We start from the raw sequence: 24,622 nt of genomic DNA, 5'->3' as shown, positions 1-24,622 counted from the left end.
TTTCTCTACACACCCTGTAAGCATGAGGTCACCAGTGTGGTAGACCAGTATGACATTTGAAGTTTGGTGTGATGACCAAGATCTCTGTGGGCTGTAGTATGGTACAGACTGGGAGAATTTATCTCATAGATAAAGCAAGGAGGAGGTGCCTTACAGATGATAAGAAACTGTCATGCTTTCTATTTATTGAACTAGAGATAGAAAAAGAAAATAACTTTTCTATTAAAATATGAGTACTAGGTTCTAGAGGTTTTATATTCATTTGTGCCAACATACATGATCATTACTGCATTTGGAATTACTACCTGGTTGAGCTTATGATAACCTACTGCCATTTTGCAAGGTCCTTTGCATTGGCTAAATTGGAATATAAATAATATTTTGCTGGAAGTCACAACTTCTGCATCTTTCGAGTTTTGACCATGGACATAAAATGTGTGACATTCCCCACTGCTAAAATTTGATTTTTCTTATCATTAATTGGGTGTGGCACTGGCATCACTTTGGAGACTCTTTCATTTAGTTCTTACTATCATACTACTTATACCAAGGGACCAATCCAATACAGAGATTTTGGCAGTTGCTTATATCTCTCTCACTTATATACTGGAAACTGAAAGGGGAATAAAAGTTGTTGTTGTTTTTGTTTTTTGTTTGTTTAATTTTTTTAAGTAACGTAGGTCCTAGTACTTTTAGAGCTTCTCCTTGCTAGCCACATGTAACTCCCTCTATAACTTCATCCAGGAATTCCAGATTGCAAACTATACTACAAAGCCATATTAATAAAAACAGTATGTACCAGCACAGAAATAGACACATAGATCAATAGAACAGAATAGTTAGCCCAGAAATAAGCCCATGCTTATGTGGTCAATTAATCTATAACAAACAAGGAATCTATATAATGGGGGAAAGACAGTGCCTTCAACAAATTGTACTGGGAAAACTGGACAACTACATGCAAAAGAATGGAACTGGACCACTCTAACACCGTACGCAAAAACAAACTCCAAATGGATTAAAGACCTAAATGTGAGATCTGAAATCCTAAAACTTCTAAAAGAAAACATAAGCATTAAACTTTTGGAAAGACAGAGAGACAGAGACAGAGTGTGAGCAGGGTAGGGGTGGAAAGAAAGGAGACACAGAATCCGAAGCAGGTTGCAGGCTCTGAGTTGTCAGCACAGAGCCGGACTCAACACTCAAATCAGGAACCGTGAGATCATGACCTGAGCCAAAGTCGGATGCTTAATGAACTGACCCACCCAAGCACCCCTGCCATGTTAGATAATAGCAGCTCCTTCTTACATTTTTCTTAGGGCAGAAACATTGGTATCTTTGTTGATTATTCTCTTTGTGTCTTATCTATCAGGAAATCCAGCTGATTTTAATCTTCATAATATCCAGAATCTTATTTCACCTCACCCATTGCCACCATCATAATCAAAAATATAATTATCTCTTACTTGGAGAACTGCAATGACCTAACTGATTTCCCTAACTCTACTCTTATCTTCCCCCACTATGTCTGAACAGTGTCTGTGCATCACACAGCACTCAGAGGTATCCAAAGGCAACAAAGGTCATATTATGTTTCTATTCAGATTAAGCTATTCCAAAATTTTCTATCTCATTTAGAAATTTAAGCCCTTTCTGACCTTGCCTGTTTCTACTCTTCCCTTAACTGTATGGTGCAGCTGGATTGGCTATTTTAGTGTTCTTAGTTTACCTCAAAGAAGGCCACACCTAGGGTCTTCGCATTGGCTTATCTCAGCCTGTAATTCTCTAGCAGCAAATTACCATATGAATAGCTTCTGTACATACTTCAGGTATTTTTATTGATGTTTTTACCCTGATCACTCTTAAAATTATATCCCCCTTCTTGATTCACAGCATTGCCTATGTCGCCACCTTTTTCTATATTTTAAATCACTCATAAATTTATACAATATAATTTATTTGTTGCCTACTTTTGGTATTTATTTTTTTCTTTTCTCTTCCTAATAATATATAAATCCCATACAGTTGAGGATTTTTTCCCCTCTATTTCTTACCACTGTATCCTAGGCACAGAGTACAGCAGGACAGATATTAGGGTTTCAATATTCATTTGTTAAATCAATGACCAAACTAATAAATGAATGAAAATTATATGTGGGACTGCCTATATGTCTGAGTTCTAGAAGATCAAAAATCAATTACACTACCAAATAATCTAGCATGTTAGGCCATTCTGGTTTCCATGGCAGCTTCTGTGCTTCTCATAGTAACTTTATTTTTATGTGCCTCAATTTTGGGGTAGGCACTCCAGGATTTGTCCAATTGTCCTGAAAACAATGAGCTAATTTCAAACATAGCATTTGGCAGCGGCATCCTGGTTGACAAATACAAGCACTAATTATTATTCAAATCATCTGCTTCTCCCTTCACTGATGGATTTCTCAGGGCCTTGGGTCTGCTGGGCTTTCAGGAAGGACATAGTGGGTCAATGGGCTGGTCACTAATGACATATTCCCTCAGTGTTTCATTCCTTTCTGATTATGTGAAGTACTTCATCAATATCATTTTTAAAATGCTCACATCTCAACTAGATTTAGTATGAGACACCACTGAGTGAACAATTATGAGTAAACGATTGTTACCATCCCCAGCTGCTTGAGCTAACACATTGAATCCAAAAGCTCTGTAAATTTCACCCATTTAAGTGGATTCAGACTGATAGAAAATTCTGTTCTTTGTCAATCAAACATCCTCAACCTATTCCCAAATGTAATAGCATTTTTTTCTGATAAAACTTAGTAAACTTCTAAAACTGTCTTACTGAGTCAGTTTCTTCTCTAGTATCAGACCAGTCTATTGACATCTAACTAGTCACCCTCTACCACAACTGGAGGGCTTGTTCATGAATCCTTCCGGGATTTACATCAGTATAGCTTTTATAGGGTAACTGACTCTGGAAAACAAGTTATATCATTTCACCAAAGATCAACTGTTTGTTAAACCTATTATCTGCTTTCTGACTTCAGAGCTAAATAAATTTTCCTATCTCTCTTGCATATGCATGTGACATGGTACTAATTTTCCTCAATAGTACGTGAGTAGAATCGAAGTGTTGCATCTTGTATGCTTTCTCTACTCCCTCATTTCCATGCCTCATTGCCAGCTGGATGTCAATGCCTAGGATAAACTCAAGAGACATGCTTTGTAACAAAAACCTAAAACATGTGGCAAAGGCTTAGCATACAGGAAACAAGAAATAATAAAACTGTTATCAGAGACTGCGGAGATGATGATCTCTATTACGTAATGGCAAACATTTGGTAAAACTCTTGCCTTCAGTTTCCTGGGGAAAGATCACTTGTCTACTGAACTGACAGCTGTGGGGAAGAGATTGAGAAGAATCAAAGTATTAATGTCTATTGGCTACTATTGTATCTTTTGGTCAAGGTATAAGAAAGAAACACATCCAGGAAGGAACTGGCCTGTTTGCAAGCAGGGATAGGTAAGAGAGAGCATTGGGAAATTCAGAGCTTTGAAGGTTGTAAAACCTAACTGTGTCTGACCTACAAACACTGGGTATTATAATGAAAAAATCTTGAGCAAAAAACTCACACTAAAATACAACCATGCACAGGAAACATCTTTTCTAACAATGATCAAGTAAAAGAGCCCCAATTTATTGTTTTTCCCTTAACAACTAGAAAACTGAAGACAGGAAGGGAGGAAGGAAGAAAGGAAGGAAAGAAGGAAGGAAGAAAGGAAGAAAGGGAAAAAGAGAGACAAAAATAGGGAGAAAGAAAGAGAGGAAGGAATGTAGAGACAAAGATTATATAACCCTCTCAATAGATGGAGAAAGTTTTTCTAAAGAAACTCAACACATATTCATGAAAAAAAAACACCTAACCAATCTAGAAATAAAAGGCATGTTCCCCAAAATAATGAAGGACATTAAAAAAAATAGCAAAAAAAACCTGTCTATTTCATGATAAAAGATTGAATGCTTTCTTTCTTCCAATAATCAGTATCAAAGTAAGGATGCATATGCCTTCAACACTTCCATTCAACATGAAAATAAAAGAAGAGAAGAGAAGAGAAGAGAAAACAAAAGAAAAAAGAAGAGAGGAGAAAAGAAAAGAAAAACAAAAACCTTACATATTAGAAAGGAAAAAGTAAAAAAAAAGTAAAGAGCCGTTATTTGCATAGAATGTGGTTTTCTACATCTAGAATGTCAAGAATACAAGAACTAATTAATGGGTTTATGAAGGTCAAAGAATACAATAACAATATAAATCAATTATAGGTCTATGTACTAACAATTAAAAATTAGAACATGAAATAAAACCACTTATACTAACATAAAAATATGAAATGTTGGGAGACAAACTTAATTATACAAAAGCAAAACCTGTAAACTGAAAGCTATGCTTAATGAAGACCAAAATAAGTGGAAATATATACCATATTCATGGATTGAAAAACTAAATACTATTAAGATGTTCATTCTCACAAAACTGATCTATAGACTCAAAGAAATACTGATCAAAATTCTATCTGGATTTTTTATGTTGTTTTTGTTTTTATTTTTGGTAAAACTTTTGGTAAGTTTATTTCAAAATTTATAGAGAAATGCAAATTAACCAAATAGCAGAAACCCTTTTTAAATAAAAACAACAGTGGAGTACTTGCTATACATCATTTGAAGACTTACTACAATCATAGAAAACAAGACAATGTGGTATTGACATATAGATAGATGTTGAACAGAATAAAGATAGATAAATAAATAGATCCTCTATTGTCTATCGATGTTAAAAATGTTTCTAAGGTTAATCAAGGGAGAAAGAATATCCTTCTTGTTAAAGCAGTGAAGTTAACAGTTGATATCTGTATGCAGAATAATGATTCTACACTTACCCCTCACATACATAATACGTTGATTCAAAGTGGACCATTGAGTTAAACGTAAAAGCTAAAACAACTACATTTCTAGGAAGAATTATATGAGAAAATCTTTGTAACTTTGGGGAGGGCAATGATATATTTGATAGAAAACAAATAGCATAAACCATAAAATACTAGAGTTATCTAAATCAAAAACTTCTGCTCAATAAAGGTACTTTTATGGAAATTTAAGGGAAGTTACTGGCTGGGAGAAAATATTTGCAATATAAAATTTGACAGAGGACTTTTTTTTCAAACTATACATGCAGAACTCTATAACTCAATAGGACAAAGCAGGGGTACAAAATATTTGAAGAGACATTTTATAGATGAAGATAAAAGAAGATATATAAGCACATAAAAAGATGTACAGCATAATCATCACTAAGAGGAAATAAACATCACAATAAAATCACTACACACTTTCTAGAATAACTAAAATTAAAAAGACTGATGATATCACATTGCTGGTGGAAATGTAAAACCACACAGTCATGTTAGCAGTTTCTGGTACAGTCAAGAAAGCCCCACTTACCATATTTATTAGAAAGAAATGAAGACATGTTCCTTTTAAAATCTGCATGGTCATAGAGCATGACAGCCAAAATTGGAACCAGCACAAATGATCACCAAAAGGGCAATGGATAAACAAATTTTGGTATATCTATATAGTGAGATACTCTCAGCAGGCATACAATGAACTACTGATATACACAGTATCAAGGATTCATCTCAAAATCATTAGGCTGAGTAAAAGAAGCCAGATACAAAATAGTGCAAACTATAAGATACCTTTTATAAGAAATTCTAGACAAAATAATCTCTAATAATATAAAGAAGTTCAGCAGTTGTCTTCAGCTGGGCATAAAGCAGAGTTTGAATGCAAATTTGCATGAGGAGACTTTTTGATGTGCCAGAAATATTTTATGTTACAACTGTGGCATTGGTTACTTTGCAAATATCATCAAATTGTACATAAAATTGGTAAATTCAAATGTATGTAAATTATGGCTCGAGAGATGATTGGAAATGCAGCTTTGCAGCAGAAATGATTAAGTGTGTAGTCTAAAGAATCTTCAATGTAGCCACAATTAATTTAAAAGTCAGGGCATGGATGTGAAGAAACAAAAAAAATAAAGCAGACTTGAGACTATATGTAATAATTTAAGTGTGATTATTAATATACATAACAAATTAAATAAATTAGAAGGCTACAAATGTTCTGAAGGTGTAATTCTACCAAATAAACCATGGGGCAGACTGAATTTTATGTAGCTTTTCATGACTTACAGGAAACTTTGGTCTTCTAATTCTCCATGTACAGGAACCTGGCTTTAAAAACAGTACAATTTCTTAAGAGAGCATTATTCCAGTTTCAGACATTGCCGTGCCACATGATGGATAAGATAAGACTTCTAGAGGATAGTGCCAGGGCCACAAAGATTATCTCTCCTGTCCCAGGGACAGGCCATCCTCATACCTCTGCAGTGGGATTTCAGAATTGCTGCAGAAGAATAACCTGCCTCCTATTATTTTTCTCTGTATATACTGTATATACAGTTGTGTACATGGGGGAAGTTGGTGTCTTCACCACACTGGCTGTATGGGCAGCCAGACCACAGGGAATCCTCATCAGAACAAATGGAGAGAACTGTTCAAGTGCAGGAGATCCTGGACTGTGAGTAGATACAGTGATTAGATTAGTTCATAGGTTTTCTCCCTTGGGGATGGAGTTAGTATAAGCAGAAGACTAAACTACATTTATATTTTGTAAGGTGTTAAATTCAGAACTGAGGAACTGGGCATAAACTCCCAGTCACTTCCTGGTTTCTGTGCAGCATTTCATTCATTCCAGAAGCCCCTCTCCATCACATTCCTACTTGGCTCAGGCTCTGTGCTGCACACGGGGGAGATAGAAATGAAGAAGACACACCCTGCTCTCCAGCAACTCCCATTCAAGAGGATAGGTTTGTGAGCTAGTATTTTCATTATAGGACATTTGCTTTGAGCGACATGTACATATGTTGATGGAGTGAGAAGTGAGCTCTGAGGGTGAGGTAGTCTTCCCAAAATGGAGAAACCAGAGTGTGGATTTAAAGAATACATAAAGACCATGGGAGTGAAAGAACCTTGGTCCATTTAACTAGATTCCTCAGGAAGCTTCACATGGATTTTTATCATAGCAGTTCATCTATTAATTGTTCATTCATTTATTCATCCAACAAATTCAATCCTTCTTTGTGGGCTGGTTACCATGTTAGGTTTCATATTACTTTTCTATTACTGCTACAACAAATTGTCACAAACTTAGTGGCTTAACACAACCCAAATTTATTAATCTACAAGTCTGTGGGTCAGAAGTATGGCATGGTCTTACTGGACTAAAATCAACGTTTAAAATGGTCTTCCTTTCTGGAGACTGTATAGGATAAAATATATTTTCTTGCATCTTCTAGTTTCCAGAGACTGCCCTCATCGCTTGGCTCATGATGTCCTTTCTCCACCTACAAAGCCAGCAATGGCAGCTCTAGTCTTCCTCATAGCACATCGCTCTGACTTCTGCTTCCTTTGTAGGGACCCTGTGATTACATCAGGTTTACCTATAAAATCCAAGATAATCTCTCCACTTGAAGGTCCTCATTTAACCTCATCTGCAAAGTCCCTTGTAAGGTAGCATACTCACAGATTCTGGGGATGAGCACTTGAACAGCTTTGGGGCCATTACGGTGTCTAGCACAGCCACAGACCCGCAGTGGTCATCTTCACTTCTGATGTCTGCAATAGGGCCTGACTCTGGCTGCCTCCCCAAATTCCAATTAGCTGCTTCACCACCAAATCAGCAAACAGTTTAAATATTGCACCGTCTTTCATCCACTTCTTGTGCAAGAAGTTAATCTCTTTCATAATTCTCATTTAAAGATGAGGCGATGGATATTCTGGGAGTTTAATTAACATACCAAGGTCACAGGTGACAAGAGAGGAATATTGTTAAAATTCAAAGCTCATGACTGCAGGTCTATTCATTTCCCAGGGCAAGATTCTGTCAGATCTCATATATAAATTGAGTTCATTTTAACTTCGAAAAAAAATAGCCCATTATTTAATAAGAGACTAATTTAAGGAAACTTCTATAAAAACCTAGCCACTTTTTCTCTTATTTCACTAGTGGAGTACCTTCAAACATTCAGTGCAAAGATTGCATTGAACAAGAAACCTTGCTATTCAACTCAATGACAGTGGACTATTACTCACTTCCAAATGACTGATACGTGGTGATGCATCTGTTCACCCCAGAAAATCTCTTCCATGCATGTCTCTAAATCTTCCCTATTCTAAATAAATTGCCTGAAGATGAGTTTATTATCATTTTGCTGCATTTTTCAAGTAGCATTTTAACAGCTCAGTGAAAGGAGTTATTTTATCACTGTTAAAGATTCCCTCCCCCACTATTAATTATTTTTTTCTATTTGTAGGGTGTCAGTACAGAACTCAATTACTTCAGGACTATTACTTATGGTAGCAACCAAATAAGATTGATTTATTGAACTGGTTCCAGAGTAACTATGCATAGAGAGCACCTTCCAAATAGAACGTGACCCATATAACCTAACTGCACACTTACAGACGATATCTCTATGGATATGGCATGGCCTAGTTCGTTGTACAAGGAGGCAGGGTCAGTCACGCAGCTAATTAGTAGAGACCAGAACTGGACCCAAAACTCATGTTACTTCAATTACATCATGCTGCCTTCTAACACATAACAAGTTTTGTCAAATATTAGGAAGAAAACTTGCTGATGTTTTAAGCTACTGCAAAAGGTATTTAAACCTAACCGGCTTAACTTTACAGTGCGGTAAAACATGGAAAAACCAATTTCAGCCCAACACAATGAAGTTAATGTTGTGATTTATGAGACAGATACTTCAGAAAGATCCAAACATTTTTATCCACTTTAAAGAAACTGAAAAAAAGACACATGTTTTGAGTATCCTGGTCCTAAGTGCTTAATGCTAAAGTCAGTCAGGCAACACAGATGCAAGAAGCTTTAAAAGCTTTTGAAGCCCAAGGTTGTAACCTTTGGGTTTGATCGTGAGGCTGTCAGTCCACTGAAACCCAGCACTTCCCCTCAACTGTCTGTCTTGCCCTTCCTTGTACCCTAAGTGCCTACTCTGAGTTCCTTGGGCCATTACATAAAGCTTTTTAGGAAACATCACTCCAGACAGATGTTTAACCCCCGGCTCTACGGGGACTACACGGTGAGTTGCTAGGTCTGTTGATTAATTTTACACGTACGCGCATGCTAATGTAGTCTGACACCAAGGCCCTGGTAGCCATCCAGTCTTGTTAAGTAAACAGAGTAGTTCAGGCAAGATCTGCACTGAAAGTTGTATGTGCACATGATGCATTTTCTTCTCAGTCTTGAAGGAGGCATGGCTCTTTTGTTTCCTCAGCAGCCATCAGACACCCTGGTCAATAATCACCCTAAATCTCCTTTGTTTCACTTGTAATATGCCACCGCATTTTTAACAATCCACGTGTAATATGAAAAACTTAAAAGCAAATGGAAATTTAAGCTCCATGATACTAAAATGATAGAGGAGTTTTTAATACTGTGATTATAGCTGGTGAGACTTATTGCTCAGATAGAAATTAAACTGTATAGCCTATGTTTGTAGGTCTTTGATTATATTTTGTGAAAGTTGTCAATTTGCAAAAGTTAAATGCGGTAATATTTTTAAAACTTGTATGATGATTTTGAGAAAAACTGGGGAATGATATTTCCAATTGTAAATATCAGTATTATAGATTTTCCTTCTGAGTTTGTAGATAAACCATTTCATATTAATTCCACTATTGGAAACAACAAGAAGAGCTAGGGGAAAGCTGGGAGAATTTTCTCTTTCTTTCTTTCCTTCTTTCTTTCTTCCTTCCTTCCTTCCTTCCCTCCTTCCTTCCTTTGGTTCTTTCTTTCTTTCTTTCTTTCTTTTTTCTTATTTTCTTTTTTTTTCTTTTTACAAAATTTGTTAGAAGACATTGGAGAAAAATCAAGGCAGCCAGGCCTTAAAATATAAGCTTTGGAGAAATGAGATGTGCTGATAAAAATCCAACCATCATCAAAACTTTTCCCTTAGAGGCATCTGTTAACTAACAAGTGGAAGTCTAGAGGCTGAGAGCTGAGCTGAGGCTAGAAGGAACACAACTTAGAAATCAAGGAAGGAAAAATCTTGGTAAACACCATCAGCTCAGTAGAGATGCCTGAAGCCGATACTTAGAGAGAGAACTCAGGCCCCATAAACACTGATACCCTCCAACAAATCAGATTGGATTCAAGCATTCCATTCCTACCACAGCTGACAGAGAATCAAAAGTCAATAATGTAACAGAGCCTAACAAAATGCCTTGAATTCTATAGGTAAATAATAAAAATTAATTTCCTTATTAGTAATAATTAAATATTTTCAAATAATAATAAAATTAATGAAAATAATTATCTTTTATTTGGAGTGCCTGACACATGTCCAGGTTTGGATCTTGGCTTTACGTAAGGTTTTATTAATTTATCTTTAATTCTTATACCAAATTTACAAGTGAAGAATTATTTATGTCTGATTAGAAGACACGTGCACAGATGTTATGTGACTTAGAAAATCTACACAGCTTTATATGCCTGAGTTAAGATTTAAATTCTGAACTGTTTGGTTTCCACAAACACTTTCTGGGGTCAAGTGGGTGTGGATCTTCATGGAACATATGAAGAGGTTACATCAGAGAAAGCAGATAAGTCTGTAGGGAAATTTGGGTTTATGTTTTAAGAAAATTATCTCCTGTGAAAAGTAGTCATCTTAGATATTTTTTCTCTTGGAATTTGGAGGAATTTATAAATTTTACAAAAATATCTCTTAAAATACTCATCAAAAAGAAAAATAATAATGAAATAATTCATTCAGAACATATTTACTGGGTGTTTTTTATCAGATACTCCTATATTTTAGAACTGTAGCAATGAACAAAACAGACGAAGTCCCTAGCCTGATGTAGATTAGATCTTATTGGAGTGGACAGTTACTAAATAAACAAATAAAAATATAATTTAGGGAGTCACCAGTACTGGATTGATATTTATAGCTCAACTAAAGTGATGGAGTGAAATCCTGTTTAGATGAGGTTCAAAAAATTGACAAAAAAATATGAGACACAATGTAAAGACCAGGAGAATTATGGAATTCAGGAGATATCTGAGAAGCCAATGTGTTGGAAAAAGCACTGCTGCATCCATTTTTCCACCCAAAATTCTGTCCTGTGTTGGAAGTCTTAATAATGTGATGTGATGGCTTCTCCGTGATTCTAGACAGTGGGTTGAATTGAGTTACATCCAAACAATAAGAACTAAATATTTCCTAGTCAATGAATGAAATAAATAAGGGACCATAGACAGGCACTGATACCAACATTCTTTCATATATATTATGTTTTTGTGAAACAATCAAAAATTTAACTTTTTACCTAGTTGTGTAGGTATCTATGCCTAAAGCATGAGAGCTACAAACTCCTAACTGAGGTCACTACCTTATTAAATTGACATCTATATGCAGCAGTACCTCCTAGATCACAAATCATGTTAAAGGCTGAAGAAAAGTGATATACAGTAAAACCCTTGTTTGTGAGCATGCTTTATTCTGGAAACATGCTTGTAATCCATGGCACTTATATATCAAAGATAATTTCCCCATAATAAATAATGGAAACTCAGATGATTTGTTCCATAACCCAAAAGTATTCACATAAAAATGATGAGAATACTGAAATATAATACAAAATAATAAAGAAAATATAGAAGTTAAAGAAAAATAAGTTAACCTGCACTCTGAAAACCTTTGTGGCTGGTGTGAGGGAGACAAGAGAGAGGAGGGTTATTGTGTAGGATGACTTTCACCATCACTAATGAATCATTGCTATCTACTGCCTCTTTAAGCCTTATTCTTTTCGTACAACTTTAACAGGGAACCCATTCAATGACACTCCTTTTGAGGATTTCATGGAAATGTGACATTGCATTGTCATTAAATGGATTCATCACTTGCACTGCTACACCCTTATTCAGGTGGTGCTTTTCTGTAAAAGTTTGCACTGTTCCCACATTCTACACATCTCTCTAACCTCATTTGAAGTGAGGGATTCCTCAACCTTTTTCTCTTCTTCCTCTGCAGACATAGACTTCTTATAAAATCTTGCAGTTTTGACCACTTGTTTACCTCATTTGTACTTCTCAATGATTCCCTTCTTAACTTCCACCATAATCATCTTACCATCTTTCTTTTCAACCTTTTTCTGCATTGGGGCCATTGTATACACTCACACAGATATTGACTACAGTACAATATTAATAAGCTCTTGTCATGTACTGTATGTAACATAACTGGCAATAAGGCAGCAGAGGAGAGGGTCTCTATCTGCAGGCAGCCTGACCTAGAATGAAGCAAAGCATTCCTAAGCTTACTCTTGTATCAAAAAGCAAAGGACTGTCCATAGATGCTTTGAAGTGACAAAAACTACACTATTGCCTGTTTGGGGCACCTTCCAATGCTCTGAAAAATCACTGATTTTTGCCAAACACCTAGGCCTGAGATCAAACATCTGAGCATGGGAGACAATCACCTATAATCTTGCAGAGAGAGAGAGACCGACAGAGAGACAGAGAACCATTGGCTCAGTTGTGATCACATGACCTTCAGTGTCACGTACTACTTGTATTGTAAGACTTTGCTCATTTGTCAAGTTAAAGTTTAATAGAAATGTTTGCTCATATTGTGGAACACTCACAGAACAAGTTACTAACAATCCAAGGTTTTACTGTACATGGATTTATATTTAACACAGCATGATAGGCAGTCATGAAAATCTCCAGAGTGAGTTTGATGCTAGAACATTCATTTGAGGATCCTCATGAAAGAGATGTTTTTATCCTGAACTATATGTTTTCTAAACTGAGACCTGCTTTGCTAACCAACACAATTGTCTGAAGGGTCCCAGTTACCATCTGAATTCCAGTTCCATAAATTCAACAAATATTTCTTCCAGTTCCCAGGCTGGAATTTCATAGTAATGACAACATTTTATCTTGAATTTGAGTGCAAACCATTCAAACTAATTGGATAGTTAAGCACATACAGAAGTCATTTCACTGAAGACAGTATAGTTACAAAGTATGAATGTATTGCAGCTGTAAAACCCTTTTCTACATGTACCTGCGCCCAGGTCCCTTAGCATACAATCATTTGAAACATTTCCCCACATGAGACTCAGGAACTTAATCTTTAAAAGTTGTAGCAAAAGCAGGAGTAGAATAAGGCTGAAGACATCACTGGTGCCTTCCATTGCATATTCATGGATGAAATGAAATGATTTTAGTTAATATCAACTCTAAAGTGCTATCAATTGCATAGTTAATTTACCTAGAGAAAAACTTCAACAGCTGTAACCTGAAATTTCTCAAGAAATATTTAATAGATTACTGGCATCAAAAAAATCAAAAGATCAAATATCAAAACATTAGTTAAATGGTGTTCTGCTAATGGTAATGACAAAACTGGACTTCGAGGAATTTCTTTCGTAGTTGATAGATAGTATTGATCCATAGCCTGAAACAATGGCTCCAGAGCAGTGATGATTTTACCAGTTAGATTTGATGTAAGACACCTCTTTCTCTAGAATAACGGGAGAGTGTACTGGTTGTTTGGTACAATATATGTTTTTCAGATAATCTGAATATATCCTTATGCCATTTAATTTTTATTGGAAGCTTTTTCTAAAATACATTTCACACACTTACAGCTGCTTAAATGAGGGTCCGAAACCATAATTTAATCTTTATTTGATTTTTATTTTCGAGACAATAATTAGGAAAAGCAATTTTTAAAGGTTTTCCAATTTTTAAAAAATTTTTTATTAATGTTTTTTATTTATTTCTGAGAGAGAGAGTATGAGCAGGGGAGGGTCAGACAGAAAGGGAGACACAGAATCTGAAACAGCCTCTGGACTCTGAGCTGGCAGTCAGCACAGAGCCCGACGCGGGGCTCAGACCCACTAACCGCGAGATCCTGCCCTGAGCCGAAGTTGGACGCTTAACCGACTGAGCCACCAAGGCGCCCCAAGGTTTTCCAGTTTTTGATGTCTACACTAAATGGTCACATACACACACACACACACATACACACACACACACTTTAAATAAATATGTTTAAAATGTCACTTCCAATATCAAGTTATCACCTGTTAATTCTCACTAGTCTGAAGGAATCATACACTACAGCACCTTCTTTCTGCTTATACATAATATGTCAGGATGCCATCAGAATTATTTCTAAACCACTTAACTAAGATGTTATGTGAGAATTGTTAAGGGCAAGTTTCTTTAATAATTATGTGTCAATTTCGTTAATGTAAAAGTAAGCTCACATTATTGAACATAGCTTAGAAAGATAGAATTTTGTTATAAAAACTTAGTAACTTTGAGTAAATTTTTTTTAAATTAATATTTAGTTAGTTAGTTAGTTAGGTTATTTCTGAGAGAGAGACAGCATGAGCAGGGGAGGGTCAGAGAGAGGGGGAGACACAGAATCTGAAACAGGCTCCAGGCTCTGAGCTAGCTGTCAGCACAGAGCCCTACATGGGGCTCCAACCCACGAACAGTGAGATCATGACCTGAGCCAAATTCGGAGGCTCAACCAACTGAGCCACCCAGGTACCCCATCTTTGAGTGAATTTGAATTAAATTTGCTTATGTCAAATCCAAATATAGTTAAAAATCCATTTGTACAAAATTCATTTTTATTCCATTACTGCTTTTAAAAAGAATTAATCACATAGCAATATTATGCACTAATTCATGTTTCCCCAAATTCATATGTGGAAGTCCTAAACCTGATGTGACTGTATTTGGAGATAGGGCCTTGACAGAAGGGATTCATGTTAAATTAAGGTCATAGGTATGGGACCTTAATCTGATGAGACTGATGTACTTATAAAAAGAAAGGAAGATACAACAGTTCTCTCTCTCTTCTGGCACATAAAGGAAACATCTTGTGAAGATGTCGTGAGAAGGCAGATAGAAAAGTCTCACCAGAAACCAACCCTCTTGGGGCCTTGCTCTTGAACTTCCATCCTCCAGAACTATGAGAAAATACATTCCTGTGGTAAGCCTTCCCTTTCGGTGGTATCTTGTTATGACAATTCATGCTTACTAATACAATCAACAATTAACTATTTTTCCCAATTGCTTGTTAACTTCTTTGTGATATCAGTAAATCAATGAGTTACAAATTAAGATAAAATCAATAGTGCCATAGAAAACAGGCAACATAACCTTCAATGAGAGAATGCAAGAATTATTCTGGATACTTTCTTTATAAATTATTTCCAATCATGGAATATTAAAATGTGTCTTTGTACCAATGGGTCTTGAGATTGCACAGCATAGTAAAATCCACTCAATGTTTTCTGTTTATTTTTTAAAATATGTTTTGATATTTTGAACCAGAGTTATAGTTTGTGGTTGCAAAGAAAAACGTGGGTGGCATCTAGGAAAGAAGACCTTATTGGTGTCAAAAGTAAGGGTCTCCATCGCTTCCAAGCTTTTCAGCTTGGAAGTGAGTTCTGAACCTCTGTTGGAAATCCCTTGAGTCCTGTCTAATTGAAAGATTTCTTGCCCCTGCATGGACTGCCACCATGCTCCATGGCAGGCCTAAGAAAGACTTCATAAAACAGAGGAAACAAAAACAAAATTGGTCTAAGATCTTTCTCAATTCATTTTTTCTTTCCATGTGAATTCAGGAGAGGATCAAAGAACATCAGTCATGATTATCTAAAGGATGAAGACACTGTACTGTACATCAAGATGAAGACAAAAGAAAATGTCCCAAAGTCACCCATGTGTTCGTTGTGGCATTACAAAACAAAGACTCCACTGATATTAGAGCCATAAATAGGCATTGGATGTCTTTTGAACCAGTCATTTTTAGGTACAAGAAAACTGAAAAACTAAAATTTAAATGACTTATTGACATTCCTCTTTGTTATCCTTGCATAAGGTCATGATCAAGAGTGAGCCGCAGATACCAAGTTAGATTCTTCTAATAGAAGAATATGGAATCTTAAGGCTCTCTCAAATTTGCGTATCCTAAGGGACAAGCCAGAAGCTCCTGTACCTGCCCCCATTACTCACCTGGGTCCAATTCCCACCTACGCTTCCCATCCTGCCATCCATTGCCTGCCCTTGCTGCTGCCTGCATACTTGTCTTAAAAACTATTTCAGGCTTCCACCTGCAGCCCCCTGTATTTAATTTCTTAATCAGCCCTTATTATTTGTCAGAACTTTTCATGGTAAATATGGAAACCAATCTGAGATGGTTAGTTGATTATATAGTAAAAGTATGCTAAGTGAAACAAGTCAGTCAGAGAAAGACAGATACATGTTTTCATTCATATGTGAAACTTGAGAAACTTAACAGAAGATCATGTGGAAGAGAAGGAGGCAAACCACAAGAGACTCTTAAATACAGAGAATAAACTGAAGGTTGATGGGGGTGGGAGGTCACGGGGGAGAGGGGAAATGGGTGACGGGCATTGAGGAGGACACTTGTTGGGATGAGCGCTGGGTGTTGTATGTAAGTGATGAATCATTGGAATCTACCCCCAAAACCAACAGCACACTAGAAACACAGTATGTTAGCCAACTTGACAATAAATTATATTTAAAAAAGAATAATAGGGGCTCCTGGGTGGCTCAGTAGGTTAAGCATCTGACTTCGGCTCAGGTCATGATCTCACAGTTCTTGTCGAGCCCCATGTCGGGCTCTGTGCTGACAGCTAGCTCAGAGCCTGGAGCCTGTCTTCGTATTCTGTGTCTCCCTCTCTCTCTGACCCTCCGATATTCATGCTGTATCTCTCTCTCTCTCTCTCTGTCTCTCCCTGTCTCTCAGAAATAAATAAAACATTAAAAAATTAAAAAATAATAATAAACAAAGTAAAAGCATGCATCATAGGCCCATGAGCAAAAATGTTGCTGGCTTTCAGGAAGTGCTCTCCATAGGAACTAAGAAGTGAACCTAGCTTTTTGCCTCTCATCTGGGATCCCATATGCCTCATTTCATGTATATTGGAAAAAATAAAAACAGAAAGATGGGATAAGTTATTGTTGTTTTTAATTTTAAGGGGGAAGTACTCATTTGGGAAATATTTTTCTCAATTTTACTGAGATATAATTGTCATATAGCACTGTATAACTTTAAGGGAGATAGCATAATGACATGATATATATACACTATGAAATGGTTACCACAATAATTTTGAACAATCTTAATAGTTTTGCTAAATAAATACATGAGGGGTGCCTGGGTGGCTCAGTCGGTTAAGCGTCCGACTTCAGCTCAGGTCATGATCTCATAGTTCGTGGGTTTGAGCCCCGCATTGGGCTCTATGCTGAGAGCTAGCTCAGAGCCTGGAGCCTGTTTCAGATTCTGTATCTCACTCTCTCTGACCCTCCCCTGCTCATGCTTTCTCTCTCTCTCTCTCTCTCTCTGTCTGCCTCTCTCTCTCTCTCATAAATAAATAAAACATTTAAAAAACATACATGTTACAGAGAAACTGAACTAAAATAGATGTTTGTCTAGTTTTCTAAGGAGTAATTCTCCTTATTGAAAGTTGAATTACAGAAAACATATCTCTGTAGTTTGAAGATAGTATTATAAGAGCCTGGGAGAAAACAAAAACTATTTTTAGTAGTTTGGACATGAAGCAAATCGTTATCATGGGATAGTACCTAGGACAAGTTGGGTGGGTGGTGAATGAAAAGAGTCTCCTCCCTTTATGGGAAAGTTGGCCTGATCACTTGTGTCACAGCAGGTAGGTGATAGGGACAGACATGATTGTAGGTATGTCCCATAGTCATTAAAACAACAGTCTTCAAGAATATTAAATATTATGTATTTTAACTGAGGAATTTTCTTCTTAGAAATTTATTCTAAGGAAATTCCTATACAACAGCCATCCTATGGAAACAACCAGATAAAAATAACAGATTTTTATAACCATGTTTATCAAAAAAGGGTGGTAGTTCGCATCAATAGTTTATTGGTAAGTAGGCTCTCACTAGGAATTAGCGGAGTGATATTTTGCCAGAGCATTATCCAGTATCCAATCTAGAGGAGGGATAGAGAAACATTCCCCCAATCCTTCTCTCTACAGCCCTCCTGTCTCACTTCTGGAGCTAAAGAAAAAGGCTAAAAACCATTATTAAGATCACAACCCACCCCTTCCACCAAGGCCCAACTATCCTTACTTCTAATTAGCATGTAGTGTTGTCTTTTGTTTCTGGCTTCTTTTGTTTAACGTTAAGTTTGCGAGATTTATTCTATACATTTTGTGGATACTCGTATTATCCATGTTATCATTCTACGTCATGGTTAAGCTTTAGTTCTTATTGTTGAATTGTATTCTCTTGTGTGAATTAAAAAAAAATCATTTCTACTCTCAGTGGGCATGTAGTTTCATTCTAGTTTGAAACTATTGAGAAGAATTGTCTTATAGACATTCTAGCTCATCCATTTTATGAACATATGTCACATTTCTGTTGCACATATACCAAGAACTGGAACTGCAGGATCATAGAGTATGAAATTACTCAGTTTCAGTAGATATTATTAGATAGCTTTCCAAACTAATTTTACTCCCATTGGCAATTATGAAAGTTGGAATTTGCTTCGTATCCTTGCCAATTGGATATTTACTCATTTTCTCCTATTAGGTTTCTACTGGTTGCATGCGATCACATTTCCCCAAAAATTGATAGGGAGCATAGTATCTTTCATATGTTTATTGGCCATTTGGCTTTGTTAAGTGCATGTTCAAGACATGTGTTTATTATTACTTTTCCCATTAGGTTTCTTGTCCTTTTTTTTCTTTCTTTCTTTTTTTTTTTTAATACAGTAGGCTCGTATCCTCTTTTTTAAGTGTATCTTTATATGAGTTCATTGTTAGATACCTCTATCTACATATCTACCTCTATACATATATATCTATATTGATTTTCACTCTTTTAATGGTAACTTTTGATGAACAATAATTTTTAATTTTTAAAGTTCTTAATTTTTAATTTAAGTTAAAATTATCAATTTCACCTTTTGTGATTAATGTTTTCTGTTCTGGTCAAGAAATATTTAGAAAAATAACTTTGCTTAATCCAAGATCACAAAGGTGTTTTCTAAATTCACCCCTAAATGTTTTATTCTTTATGTTTAGACCAGTAATCCATCTGGAATTGATTTTGTGTATGGTATGAAATAGGTGTTCAGAAGACACTTCTCCAAAGAGGACATCCAGATGGCCAACAGACACATGAAACGATGCTCAGCATCCCTCCTCATCAGGGAAATACAAATCAAAACCACACTGAGATACCACCTCACGCNAAAAAAAGAAATAGGTGTTCAGAGTCATTTTTTTAAAATGGATATTAATTTACTCAGGACCATATATGGTATAATTTGTAATAATTTAGTACATCACATTATACTAAAATGGAGACTTTGTTGTATTCAGGAAATAAAGTATGTGTGGATCTGTCTCTGTATGCTTCAGTTGATCTTATTAGTCAATATATCTATCCTTCTTCCAATAACACTCTGTTTTAATAACCATCGTTTTGTGGGTGCCTGAGTGGCACAGTTGGTTGAGCGTTCAACCCTCGATCTTGCCTCAGGTTATGATCATATGGTTCATGAGTTCGAACCTCCACATCAGGTTTCATGCTGACAGCATAGAGCCTACGTGGGATTCTGTCTCTGCTCCTCCACTGCACTCATGAGAGCACTCTCTCTAAGTAAATAAACATTTTGTAAAAAATCAAATAACCCAATTAAAAAAATAACCACAGTTTTGTAATAGAGTATAGAAAAAACTTACTGTTTCTCTTCGCACACTCACACAGAACACGTTTATGACCAGAGGTATGAACTTCTTCTCGCGTTGACTAAGTTTTCAATTCTAGCTAGGTGTCCTACAAGTCAGCACAATTCTGACACTAAACAACTCAGTGGACACCCGGAAGGTTAAGGGCACAGTCACAGAACACTGTCCTCCACCTCAGATAGCAACTGTAAGTAGTAGGTCACCGGTTGCCCAAAACTTCTGTTCTTCTTGGCTACAAATTGTAGGTTCCCACAAACCCCACCGTAGGTACAATAATTTGATACAGCAGCTCTCAGAACCCAGGGAAACAGTTTATTTTTTTACTAAGGACTTATCATGAAAGATATATATTTTTTTTTGAGAGAGAGAGAGAAGGTCAGAGGAGGGTCAGAGAGAGAGGGAGTCACAGATTGAAACAGGCTCCAGGCTCTGAGCCGGCAGTCAGCACAGAGCTCGACGGGGGGCTCGAACCCACGAACCGCGAGATCATGACCCAAGCGAAAGTCGGACGCTTAACCAACTAAGCCACCCAGGCGCCCCTCATGAAAGATATTTTATTTTATTTGTTTAAAAAAATTTTTTTTAATGTTTTGTTTATTTCTAGGAAAGATATTTTAAAGGCTACAACTGAACAGCATGATGAAGAGGGACATAGAGTGAAGTCTAGGAGGGTCCAGATCACAGGAGCTTCTGTCCGCATAAGCTGGAGTGCTCCCTCCCTGGCATGTAGATGTATTCATCAACCCAGAAGCTCCCAGAATCCTGTACTTCCTGGATTTTTGTGAAGGCTTCATCATGTAGACATGATCAATTATTTACTCACTTTTCAGCCTCTTTCCTCTCTCCAGAGAATGTAGGTGGGGCTAAAAGTACCAAGTTTCTAACTGTACTTGATCTTCTTGCTGACCAGCTAACATTCAAGGACCTACTAAGATTTGCTGTATTAGAGCAAAGATTTTCCTATCACTCAGGAATTCCTAGCGATTTAGAATCTCTGTGTAAGACACCAAGATCAAAGACCAAATATTAGACAAAAGATGATCCTAGCACCCTTATTGCTTAGGAGATGACAAGGGTTTTAGGAGCCCAGTGTCAGGCACCAGAGTCAAAAGACCAATTATTACCAGAAACCAGGAATATACAGATAGAGATAAAGATAGAGACATATTATATATACTGTACTATTTCATAAAGAGCTTTGAGTTCTATTAGTATAGATATTTCAATTTTCCCCTAATTAGTCTTGGTTCTTTGTATTTCTCTCTTTTTTCTTTTCTTTTCTTTCCTTTTTTCTTTTCTTTCTTTTCTTTCTCCTCTCCTCCTCCTCCTCCTCCTCCTCCTCCTCCTTCTTTTGAGAGAGAGAGAGAGAGTCTCAAGCAGGCCTCCATGCTCCCAGGGCAGAGCCTGGCACAGGGCTCATCCCCACAACTCTAGGATCACAACCAGAACTGAAACCACAAGTTGGATGGGCCACCCAGTCGTCCCAGTTCTTTGTATTCCTAAAACTTAAAAGTTCAGCTTGTCAATTTCCATAAAGTATCCTACTGAAAAATATCAACATATAGTTTATTTTTTATTTTTGTTAAAGTTCTTTATTTTTGAGAGAGCGAGTGAGCGAACATGTGCTTGAATGGGGGAGAAGCACAGAAGGGGAGAGAGAGAGAATCCCAAGCAAGCTCCATGCTCAGCACAGAGCCTAACCAAGGGGCTTGTTCCCATAACCCTGGGATTATTACCTGAGCCAAAATAGAGATTGCTCAAATGACTGGGCCACGCAGGTGCCCTAATATATAGTTTGATTTAGGAGACATTAATATCCTTACAATATTGCAGCTTAAAACCATGAAAATGGTATACCCTTTCATTTACTGAAATTCTTTAATTCTTCTCAACCATATTTTATAGTTTATTTTGTTTAGGATTTTTTCAGAACTTGTTTAAATTTATTACTTGATATTGAATGATTTTCTATTGTGAATTACTCATTTTATTTTCTAACTACTTGGTATCAGTATAGATAACCATATTTGATTTTTTATATTGATCCTTATCCAGTAATCTTGCTAAAAATTTATTAAATTCTATTAGACTGTAGATGTCTTTGTGTTATCTATCTGCATAATCATGTCATCTGTAAGTAATGATGTTATCATTTCCTTCATATCATAATTTTATTTATTTCTCTTTTTTATGTTTTATTTATTTCTAGGAGACTCTCTCCTAGAGAGACAGTGTGAGCAGGGGAGGGTCAGAGAGAGAGGGAGTCACAGACTGAAACAGGCTTCAGGCTCTGAGCTGGCAGTCAGCACAGAGCCCGACGCGGGGCTCGAACCCATGAACCGCGAGATCATGACCTAAGCCAAAGTCGGACGCTTAACTGACTAAGCCACCCAGGCACCCCTATTTATTTCTTTTTCTTGACTTGAAGAAATATGGTGTAGAAGTGCTGATAATGGATTTTCATTAACAATTTCTGGGCGAAAAATTCAATATGTCACCATTGTGCATTATGTGAACTGTAAAATTTTGAAGGTATTATTTTTCAGATTGAGAAAAATCTCTTCTCTTTCCAGTTTTTTTCAAATCATACATGGGGGTTACATGGTATCAATTGCATGTATTAAATTTATTAATGTATTATACATGTATAGTGTATTAATACATGTATTAAAATTATTTAAATACTACTCTTTATTCTATTTTTTATCAATGTGGTTAATTTTGCTACTTGCTTTATTAATTTTATTAATTTATGTATTTTCATATATAGCTATGTTTTTTCTTAGTTCATTGTCAAGTTGGTTTCCATATAACACCCAGTGCTCATCCCCACAAGTGCCCTTCTCCATGCCCATTACCCCCTTTCNTGATTTCTTTTTGTTGTCTGATGGTTGATGCTAGGACTTCCAGCACTATGTTAAACAACAGTGGTGAGAGTGGACATCCCTGTCATGTTCCAGACTTCAGGGGGAAAGCTCTCACATTTTTCCCATTGAGGATGATGTTAGTTGTNTGCATCCGTATTCATCAAGAATATTGGTCTGTAGTTCTCTTTTTTTTTTTTTGCTGGGTCTCTAGCTTGGGAATCAAAGTGATGCTGACTTCCATAGAAAGAGTCCGAGGGTTTTCTTTTGATTTCTATTTTTTGGAATAGCTTGAGAAGAATGGGTATTAATTCTGTTTAAAATATCTGGTAGAATTCCCCAGGGAAGCCATCTGGCCCAGGGCTTTTATTTGTTGGGAGATTTTTGATAACTGATTCAATTTCTTCACTAGTTATGAGACTCTTCAGATTTTCTATCTCCTTCCATGTGAATTTTGGTAGTGTGTGTTTAGGAATTTGTCCATTTCTTCTAAGTTGTCCAGTGTGTTGGCATATAATTTTTCATAGTATTCCCTGATAATTGCTTGCATTTTTGAAGGTTTTTTGTAATAAGTCCATTTTCATTCGTGATTTTGTCTATTTGGATGCTCTCTCTTTTCTTTTTGAGAAGCCTGGCTAGAGGTTTGTCAATTTCGTTTATTTTTTTCAGAAAACCAACTCTTGGTTTCATTGATCTGTTCAACTGTATTTTTTTTTGATTCTATATTGTTTATTTCTGCCCTGATTTTTATTATTTCTCTTCTCCTATTGGGTTTTGGGTGCTTTTGTTGCTCTCCATCTAGTTCCTTTAGGTGTACTGTTAGGTTTTGTACTTGCGCTTTTTCTAATTTCTTGAAATAGACCTGGAGTTCATTGTAGTTTTCTCTTAGGACTGCCTTTGCCGCATCCCATAGAGTTTGACTTGTTGTATTTTCATTTTCATTTGTTTCCATATATTTTTAAACTTCTTCTCTAATTGCCTGATTGGCCCATTCGTTCTTTAGTAGGGTGTTCTTTAACTTCCATGTTTTAGAAGGTTTTACAGACTTCTTCCTATGGTTGACTTCTTTCTTTCTTTCTTTCTTTCTTTCTTTCTTTCTTTCTTTCTTTCTTTCTTTCTCTCTCTCTCTCTTTCTTTCTCTCTCTTTCTTTCTTTCTTTCTTTCTTTCTTTCTTTCTTTCTTTCTTTCTTTCTTTCTTTCTTTCTTTCTTTCTTCTTATGTTTTATTTCTAAGAGAGAGACAGCATGAGCAGGAGAAGATTAGAGAGAGAGGAAGACACAGAATCCGAAGCAGTCTCCAGGCTCTGACCTGTCAGCACAGACCCCAACGCGGGGCTCAAACCCACAAACCGCGAGATCATGACCTGAGCCAGAGTTGGAGGCTTAACTGACTGAACCACCCAGGTGCCCCAACCTATGGTTGATTTCAAGTTTCATAACATTGTGGTCTGTAAGTGTGCATGGTATGATCTCAATTCTTTTATATTTATTGAGGGTTGCTTTATGTCCCTTTATGTGATCTATCTTGGAGAATGTGCCATGCGCACTTGAGAATTTCATGGCCTCAGGATGTAGAGTTCTGAATATATCTGTCAAATCCACCTGGTCCAATGTGTCATTCAAGTCCATTGTTTCTTTAGTGATTTTCTGTCTAGTTGATCTATCCATTGCTGTTAAGTGGAGTATTAAAGTCCCCTGTTTTTAGCACATTCTTATCCATAAGATTGTTTCTGTTTGCGATTGTTTTTTGTATTTAGGTGCTTCCGTATTCGGTGTGTAGGCATTTATCATTGTTAGCTCTTCCTGATGGATAGACCTTGTGATTATTATATAATGCCCTTCTTCATCCCT

Source organism: Crocuta crocuta, unplaced genomic scaffold (genome assembly GCF_008692635.1).
Source record: "Crocuta crocuta isolate KB4526 unplaced genomic scaffold, BGI_CrCroc_1.0 scaffold264, whole genome shotgun sequence".
Lineage (NCBI taxonomy): Eukaryota > Metazoa > Chordata > Mammalia > Carnivora > Hyaenidae > Crocuta > Crocuta crocuta.
This window is presented reverse-complemented; position numbering follows the sequence as displayed.